Source organism: Lygodium microphyllum, chromosome 7 (assembly GCF_053477565.2).
Source record: "Lygodium microphyllum isolate KBCC chromosome 7, Lygodium_microphyllum_v1.1.10, whole genome shotgun sequence".
NCBI lineage: Eukaryota > Viridiplantae > Streptophyta > Polypodiopsida > Schizaeales > Lygodiaceae > Lygodium > Lygodium microphyllum.
The window spans coordinates 85614840-85623402 of NC_141141.1; positions in this window are offsets into that span (position 1 = coordinate 85614840).

Here is an 8563-nt window from a genome sequence, read left to right on the forward strand (position 1 = left end):
AAATGTCGGCAAGGGTCTTCTAGAGACTAAAGTCCTTTTGTTTTCCTTTTGTTGAGTATAGCCAAATTGGGTGGAGCTAACTTCATGATGAATGATGCGATAAAAAATAAGCTCTAATGCTTTGTACTAGGCAAAGGAACCAAATCCCACGTATGATTTTTTTGCAGCGAGTCATACTTTGACTGCATGGCCCTCTTCCAAGAATGACTATTACCTCTACACATGGCCTCATCATAGGCAAGAGACTCACCAATATCTATGACCATAACATAATCCATAGAGGATACAAATAGCTCAGGCTATTGTTTATCTCTAGTAGACTACCTCAAAACAGGTTGTGGGGGTTGTATATCCTGTGGAGTATCAGGGACTTGGGCCACTAGAGCATGAGCTACTACTGCAAGCTATCTGGTTGGTTGTATAGTAGCAAGTGACTCCTCCTAAAATATTACCATGTGTACCTCAATGACATGCTTAGGCTACTGATGCATTTTCTCCTCATAGAAAACAACATCATGGCTATGGATAACCTTTCGAGCTTGCAGATCCCATAGGTGATAGCCCATCTCACCCGCATTTCCATGACCAAGAAAGATGCATTTCACAGACTTAGGATCCAGCTTATTGTTCTTGTCCTTGGAAACATGGCAAAAAGACTCACAACCAAAGACACGCAAATGAGCATATGATGAAGGTTTGCCAGACCATACCTCCTTTGCAACCTGATAGTTAAGAGTAGTACATGGGGACTGACTAATCAAGTGTATGGTTGTAGTAACTACCTCAACCCAAAAATATTGTGGTAAGTCTACTTGCCTAAGCATACTATGGACTCACTCCTGAATTGTCCTCTTCATATGCTCAACCACCATACCATTTTGGGGTGGGGTCTATGGGATGGTCAACTGATACTTAATACTCCTTTCATCACAAAACTGCTCAAAGGCTTTAGAGACATACTCACCCCCATTATTTGACCTTAGGCATTTCAGTCTATACCAGACTAGTTCTCAATAAGATCGAGCCAATGCTGAACTATAGCCAAGAATTCTAATTTCTACTTAATAGGGTATTACCCAGACCTTATGTGTATAGTCATCAATGAAGGTAATGAAATACTTCGCACCACCTAATGACTTGTAAGGCATGGGACCACATACATCCGAATGAACAAGAATCAAAGACTCACCCATGTATATCCTACCAGTATTTTTATATGTATTATGTGTCTACTTGCCATATAAACAATGATAACAAGATTCAAAACACTTATAGTCAAGGGGGGACAAAAGATATTACAAATGATTAAGTAATTTTATTCCTTTCAAAGACATGTGTCCAAGGCGAAGGTGCCAAAGAGATACATGTGGAATTGCATCCATTGCTAAAATATGGTCAATTGACCCAGATATAAGCAAGGGGTAGAAAGTATCGGACTTAGCACCATGTGAAATGACAAGTTTCCCACAGATAATCTTTCATGAGGAGTCACCAAAAGAGACAACATAACCTGCATAATTCAAAGTGCTTGTATAGATAAGGCTCTTCGTGAGAGTTGGTACATGATGTACATCATGAAGAGTGAACATGTTGTTTGAGTCAAAGTGCAGCTAGTCATCACCAATACCAACTATCTCTAATGCCATGTCATTACCCAAATGGACAGATCTAGTCATACTGCAATAAGAGTGAAACGACTCTCTGTGAGGGGTCACATGAAAGGAAGCCCTTGAATCTATTAACTAACACTGAGTATATCTTGGCAAAGCATCGGTCAACTTGTGATGTATCAAAAGAAGAAGCTGCTAGTATGAAATCATCATTAGAATCATTCTGAAAGGTATTAATCTCTTCAATCTTGATGCTAGACTTTACCCTTGCCCTTTTCCTTGCCTTGTCTTCACACATTTTATGGCACTACGACCAAATATGACCTACTTTCCCATAGTCTGACAAGTCAATGAGGACTTACAGCCACAAGACTTATTGTGAGATTGTCCATGTGACTAAGAATGAGACAGCTAAGAGTATCTTCCACGGCGGTCATTACCGCTCCTACCATTATTGTCTCTGAGACAATCAAAGCAAGAGAGATGCATGAAGCATCAACATTCTTTCTATTAACCTCTTCATTCAAGAGTGCACCCTCTATATCCTGCAACTTTAACCCATCAATTGGCATGTTTATACACATAGTAGTACGAAATGTATCCCATGACCTAGGTAGTGTAACTAAGAGGAACAAGGGAGGGAGATTACCCTTGAATTCAATCCCTTGCGAAGACAAATGACTGAGAATGGAATGAAACTCATTTAAGTGGGCTAACATGGAAGTGTCATCCTATTGAAAGATATGATAAATGATGTATGCTCTAGGAAGAGATGCTCTATATCCCATAGGCACAATGAGGAGAGTGGAACAACCCAAAGACTACATAAGCATGTACTTGGTTCTTATTTCAAAGCAATGTCATTTTACTTTTTTTCCCTTTAGTCAGTGTCATTTTCTACACACACAAGATTGTGTTTATGAGTCCAAGCTTTCACCTTGGAACCTAATTCACTTGTGTGACAATTAGTCCTTCTTCTCTATGTTATCATGAGTCTCCTCTTTCTCTTCCATCCGCCATAGCCATGCTCTAGATCCATGCATTGTAACATGGTATTAGAGCCATGGTGAGCATGGCTCAGCTTTGAAATCTCTTCTCTCAACTCCTCTTCATCTCTATCCAGCTCAATTCAAGTGGTTGACTTCATCTCCAACTTCATCTACACTCCCTATTTTCATGGTAGCCATAGCCAGCAGGACCTACCCTACTTGGAGCAATCAAATCTTCTCATACAAGCCATATCTCAGCTAAATTTCCTTTGAGGATTTGTCCATCTACTCAGGGCGCAACTACTTGGCATGTCACAGCCCGACATTGGTTGCTCTATGCAATAGCGTGACAAAAATTGGAGATTGCTACTTATTTTGTGCCATTTTTAGTCTGTACAGCATGTTCACCCTGCACGCAATGCAATCCTCCCTTGCAGGTATAGGACATGGATTTTGACATAGTGACTTGTAGAACTACTATAGTTAGAAGACAAGACACCATAGTTGAAGGCATTTATAGGAGCTTGTGGAAACAATGGCAGTCTCCATGCCATTTTAGTATGTTGTCATCAAATTTGGGTTTATTTTGAAGGAATTTGACAAAAAGAGTGCTACAACTAGCTGGGAGAGACTAAAACACTCTAGGTTGTCATCAAATTTGGGCTTATTTTGAAGGAAATTTGACAAAAAGAGTGCTATAAGTGGATGGAGGATACTAAATCATTCCCTACATTTTCAAGAAAGGGTTTCTTCTTTTCTTTTCAACCTCTTCATCAAGCTTCCATGGTGGATTTTGACTCCTTTCTCTCTCCTTGAGTTCCTTTAACTTCAAAGACCACTCAATATTGATTCTTCAAAGCTTGAGGAGCCTGTTGATAACCATGAAGCTATGCTTTCCTTCTAGAAATTCACATGATCCAGGAGTATATTCCAACTTTGATGGCACCTATTTGGGGCAGATCTTTTGGACAACAGATCAACATTTGAGCTCTATTTTTAGAGCTATGGATCTCTATTTTGCTTAATTTTGCATTATCATTTTGTAAAGCTACCATAAGAAGCCTTTTCTTTTGTGATTTATCATGACAACAACACACTAAATTTGTACCCTAAATCTGTGATGAAATTTCCCTTAATCTACACTAAATTCCTAGACTTTTCTCCTACTTTCTATGGCTGCACTAAACGTGGATACTTGGAGCTTAAGAGAGCTCTAAACAAGGCCCACTCAAGACTCATGCAATGTATCATCAAGCTCTTTCTTCTTCTTGGAGTTCTCTATAGAGTGATGAACTTGGACATGGCTATTAATCTCAGGACAACAACTTCATGATATGTGATACCCATATTTCAAGCTTGAAAGCTCTTCTTTACCTTGCTAATAGGTGTAGTAAGCTTCTTGGCTAAGAGTTGGAGGTTATGATGGAAAATTTGAAGGTATATGCTTTCTTCTTTAACTATATGAGCATGGGCAATAAGCTTTAATCTCAGAGTTTCTCTTTAATATCTTCTATTTGTGGTCTTGCGTCTTGATAAAGATCAGTGATGGCTTCTATGTGGAAGATTGAAGTCTATTTTTGACATTTCATACTCTATGAGCCATATGATTTTCCCTTTTATCTCTTATAAACAAGGCAACCATGAATTCTTGATGAAAGCTTCAAAATCTTTGAAGTATTCATCATTTTATTACTTTAGGATCATTCTACATCAAGCTTGCTTTAAGACCCCACCAACATTAATAATCTTGAAGGCATTATTCTTCCTTTCTTGAAGCTTGGCACACCATCTAACTATGGAGGATTGTGGATAGTAGACTTATTTGGATCAAATGTCACTGATTCAAGTTTAATTTCATTCTAAATGCTCGTGGGAATCATTTGCAATCTCTCTTCTACCCATTCAAGCCAAGATTTGGCTTATTTCTCCTCTTCTTGAGATTCATTTCTCTATTATGGAGCATGGACAATAGTGATCATTAAATTTTCTTCCATAATGCTTCAAGATTGAGGGATCTTACTCATTTGAATTTAGAGATCTCATCTAAAGCAGGGCTACTTGTGAATCTTGCTAGGATTGGTCATATTGGGAGATCAATTGCTATAAAGAGCCTCCTATGAGCTTGGATTTGGGGATTGTTAGGGGCAGAAATCCCCAGAACTTGAATCCCAATAGTTGTCTTAGTTTCTTACTTTAATATATGAATATAGTCGTTGGAGATTAGCCTATGTAAGTGTGTCCATAAGTGTCATGAGACATGTTACCTGCATGTTAGGCATTGATTCTGGTATGCAGGCGATTGTATTCTGGATTATGAACTGTATGAATTGGGAATACAGAGAATGAATAACCATGGCTGATTTATCAAAAATGTCTATGCCATATTCTTTGAGCATCTAAGTTTTTGATTTTGAAGTCATGGAATTATAAATATTCCCGGTCATGGCTATTGGAGTCTGTGTATGAATTGTGTCATGTTTATGTTCTATATTCCACCACAATCAGAAGTTTGTATATTTTTTGCTTTGGTTCTTGATAGCCAAAACACTTTGGCGATCCTGCTAGTGTCTTGGAAATTATTCCTTGATTAAGGCACAGGCCTCGAAACAATCGTTATTCAATTAGGTGGCTGGAATGCTGATCGCATTGAGATTGGATCTAGTGCCTTATATGGGCAAGATTTATGTTAGACAAGTACCCTTATTTATCCAATCCTATTCTTACCAGGAGCTGATCTCAAGAATTTAGGGAAGCTCTTGCGAGACAGCAACAACCGGTTGCAAGGTTGAATGATAGGAGTGGAGCAGAAGGCCTAGGTAGGTTGTATGAAGAGCAGTTTATTGTTGCATAGGGCAGCCTTCTTTGGAAGGAGGTACCTCTGTGGGTACCTTGAGATTCACCTGCCACTTCAGCAGATTCTCCAAATTTGTCAGATGATGAGGGGATATTGCTTCCTGACCAGTAGCATACTCCCCCTAGGCAGGCATTTGAGAGGTTACAACATTTAGTATTGGAAAGCTCGGTTTTGTTAAGGAGTGCTAGGATCCCATCTCAGAGGTTTTTGAACTTTAATCCTTCGCCACCTCAAAGGAAGCTAACAAAACAATGCTTAATGAATCCAAATCAGCTTGTTAATCCGAAGGTTTGAGCATTTAAATTTTTAGGCAAGAAGAAGGAAGACCCTGATTGCCATGTGGCTCAATTCGAGACAAGGTGGACGACTAGTGGATTCAACCAGATGTATGGTGATCAGGTTAAGAACCAGTAGTTTGCTGCCACCTTGCAGGGAAAGGCAATGGATTGGTTTGCCAGTCATGGTATGGCAGCTTTCAATACATATGCTGCTTTAAAAACAACATTTTTAGGCAAGTTTCATAAGGACAAAACTTCAGGAGATATTTGAAGGAAGATAAAAAAGATTCAGCAAAAGACTATATTGGTGGAAGACTATGCCCAAAAGTTTAAGAATTTGTTAAACAGGCTGGATGCTGATGATGCACCTTCAGTGGAAATGCAGATCACTTATTTTATGAAGGGCATGAGGGGTAAGATTAGGAACCCCATTGCCAATGTGGAGATGGGTCAAATTGATACTTTGGATACACTGATCAAGGCTGCTATGAGAGTGGAGAGGAGACTTGGTACCTCCAAATCAAAGACCTGTAAGGACGAGGATTCTTTGGATTCAAATTCTGATGTATATTCAGGCTCAGATTCGGCTAAGACAGTGATGATGAGGATAATGATTATAGTTCATATTCAGAGGAGGATTCTAGTGACTCTGATGATAATGAGTCCAACAAAAAGAATCATAAGAGGAAAAAGAAGAAATTAGGATCAACCAAGACTAAAAAGAGGAAGGCATGATAAAGATAAGAAAAAGGGGGAGGATAGCAAGTTGGATAAGAGAATTAAACAAAAGTTGAAGGATTTGGGTCTTTCTGATACTAAGAAGAAGGAAAAGTATTATGAGATGTTAGGGAAAGGACCATGAGACTAGGACTTGTTGGTACAATCCTAATGTTAGGATGGCACAGTAGATGCCGGTGATGCAGTCTAGGTCGAGAATTATTCAACCAACTGCAATTAATCATGTTATTTCTAATACCATACCTCAGAGGCCCTTTAGGGGACCTAGAAGAATGCAAGCAAGTCAGCCTTGGGAAAATTTTATGGGGAAATTTTTAGGCACAACAGCCAATTGCCCAAACGGGAGCATGCCATTATTGTGGAGGTCAAGGGCACTTTGTTGGACCAAACTGTGAACTTTGGGCGAGGCATAGAACTGAGAGAGGAATGCCAGTAGCAAGGTCCCACAATGATGGAAGACTTGCAAGAGCATCTCACCCACAACATCCACTTGCCTCAAGTGCAGCAATCCTTATAGAGTTACATGACCATGATGAGAAAAGGCAATTTCTTGAAGATACAGGTGTTGCTAGCTGTAGGAAAATTCAGTAAGAAAAGGTTCAAGAAGGGGCAAAGGAGGTGTCAAGTAACACTAATGCTGTAACTATGCATGTTCATTGTGATTGTTCTAATTGTATTGAAGTAAAGGATTGTCAAGAGGAGGCGATGGTTTTAGCAGTAACTAGAAGTCAAGCTGGTATGAAGCTTAATTGGCAGGAACAAGAGAAGGCAAGGAAAAAGGCAACAAAGCAGGTTAGGAAGTTGTAATAACTTGCTAAAAGAATTTGAATATGAACAAATTGATGATGTAGGGAAGTCTAAAATACAGAGCCTTGAACTGCAGGAGCAGCTTCCTGACAATTAAGATTATTTTCCTGTACAATAGAATTAGTTTCATGATCATTAGGAATAGTTCTATGATAGTATAATTGCTGGTAAATTACAGCAAGGAGGTTCAAAAGAGCTATTTCAAGCTTTAGCAAAGTGTTCTTTGCATTTCACCCTGGAACAACTTTTGGATTTGATACCAGGGTTTAAGGAGAAGTTACTTTTAAAATTAGGCAAAAGCAACATGAAGTTCTTCAAAGTACATTAGTTCAAGATCAAGCAGTTCCTGAATGTTAGGCACTTATACCAACCCAACAGGGAGTTGTGGATTACCAGGTGCCTACCATTCAAGTCAAGTATGCAAGAAGAAATCGTGATGATGTCCTCTTGGATGGGGGTTCAGGAGTTAATTTACTCTTAAAACATACATATCCGGCAATCAAGCAAGAGGAGTTATTACCAGCCCCATGCTAAGCCTATCATTCAAAAGAGGTATATAATGAACCCTAATTATGCTAAACAAGTCAAGGAAGAAATTGACAAGCTTTTGCCAGTTGGGTTCATTAAACCGATTAATGAAGTTATTTGGTTATCTCCTATTGTTGTGGTTTCAAAGAAGAATGGGAAGATCAAAGTGTGTGTGGACTGTAGGAAATTAAATGCAACTACTATTACTGATCCTTTCCCAATTCCTTTGATTGATTCTCTTTTGGATGATGTGGCATGCCATGAGATGTACAATTTTCTGGATGGGTTTTCAGGGTACAATCAAATCAGGATGCATCCAAAGATATGGATAAGATCGCCTTTATCACAGAGTGGGGAGCATATGTTAGGACAGTTATGAATTTTGGTTTGAAAAATGGACATCTTGAGCTTCAGGGAGATGCTGATAAGACATTTGAGCCATATCTATCAACCTTTATGTGAGTATTTAGTGATGATTTTTGTGTGTTTGGTAATAAGAGGGAGCCATTTGAAACACCTCAGATTATGTTTTTAGAGATGTAGAACATTTGGCATGCCTTTAAATCCCTTCAAGTTAGTGTTTGTAGCAAAAAGGGGTGTGATGTTAGGTCATATCTTGTGTGAAGAAGGTGTGAGTATAGATCTAAGAAAGATTCCGACTGTTCAGAAAGCTAAACTCCAAGCAATGTGCAAGAAGTCATGAGATTTGTGGGGCAAGTTAAGTGGCATAGCCAGTATTTCAGGCACCTTTCACATATT